The sequence below is a fragment of the Alligator sinensis genome, unplaced genomic scaffold (assembly GCF_000455745.1).
Source record: "Alligator sinensis unplaced genomic scaffold, ASM45574v1 scaffold1059_1, whole genome shotgun sequence".
Classification (NCBI taxonomy): domain Eukaryota; kingdom Metazoa; phylum Chordata; order Crocodylia; family Alligatoridae; genus Alligator; species Alligator sinensis.
This window is the reverse complement of record NW_005842103.1, coordinates 374,466-375,758: the sequence shown is the minus strand read 5'-3', so window position 1 is coordinate 375,758 and position 1,293 is coordinate 374,466. Positions and strand designations below refer to the sequence as shown.

The window sequence follows — 1,293 nt, the reverse complement described above, 5'->3', positions numbered from 1 at the left end:
CTCCTGGCGGCGTGTGGAGCGGGTCTGAAATCTTTCCCGTGCAGTTGGTGCCGTTGCGCTGTCCTGTTTGCCCCCTTCCCTGGGGCACGGTGGCTGGCTGGAGAGGCCGAGTAGCTTGACTGAAAACCAGGATTTCCCCCTGTGAGTCTCTTCAATCCCAGTGGAATCAAATTGGCACATAGTTGTTATGGGAGGTTTTGCAGCATGTGTTGCTGTGCACACCTGGACATATTTCCTGTCCCTCAGGTAGCTTGGGTTCATCTGAAGGGGAGTTTTCCAGCCCCTGTAGTAAAGGCAGGGTGTCCTGACCTACCCCCAGCTGCAGCAAACTACGTGCTGTCATTTTGGCTAATAGCGGTGGAGCTGATGGTGATTCCCTGCTCTCTGCGTTGCCCGTTGGACAAAGAGCGTCTGCGTGTTCTGTAGGCAGTGACCAATGGGATTTTGTATGGAGCAGAGTCCCATCAAGTTCTCCGCCAGATGTAACTTTAAAGCAACTTTCTTGGCCTCTGACTAACTGTGAAAGAGAAATCTGCACTGTAACCTCTTCAGCCAGCCGCATCCAAGTCTTGGAGTAAGTAGGTGAAGCTTGCAGACGGAGTGACATGGGACGAGGCACTTTGAAGTCTTGTACAAGGCATGTGCTGCCCTGGTGCGCAGGGCTGGGAGTGGGCCTGCAGTCGCTGTTCCACTGCTCTATTTGGAGGTGGCTGGCAACACTTTTCCACTTAAAAGGTACTGGGGAGATTGAAGTCTAATGAAAAACCGTGATTTCAGCCACTCGTTGGGCGATGGAATCCTACAAGGGAAGCAGGCTGTGTTTGTGGGGCGGCAGACAGATTCGTGTGTGTCGTGAAGTGGTCTGGGATCAAGCAGAGATCCCAGATCCTTGTCGCCCTGGCACTGCCACTGTGGATCTCAGGGGCAGCTCCCTTTCCAGCACTGCTGCCTGTGAATGAGCCAATTCAGATGGGCTTCTTACTGGTCTGGACTCCAGCAGAAGCAGAGCAGGGACTTCCTGGCAGAGTTGTGGGTGACCACAGCTTGGACTGATTGAAATCATCGGTTTGAATCTTGGCTGGAGCTTGTACCCTTTGGGCGCATTCTCCTAAAGAGAGTTAGTCTTGTGTAGTGCAGTGACCTGGGGGGCAGGCTGTAACTCTGCATTTTGCTCAGCTAGTAACTGCTGAACTTACAGTTGCTCAGGTTCTTATTTATTGGTAGACTATGGCGAATGGCATTTTTCTCGTTTACTAGGTGATCTGTCTAGCTGTGTTTAGAGGCAGGTGAAAT

At 52.0% G+C, this 1,293-nt stretch overlaps 1 protein-coding gene across 1 annotated transcript in view; it reads left to right on the top strand.

Moving 5' to 3' along the window:
- The window catches only part of FOXO4 (forkhead box O4), a 15,923-nt gene that overhangs the window by 2,885 nt on the left and 11,745 nt on the right, over positions 1–1,293 (top strand). The gene's annotated exons all lie outside the window — the stretch shown is intronic.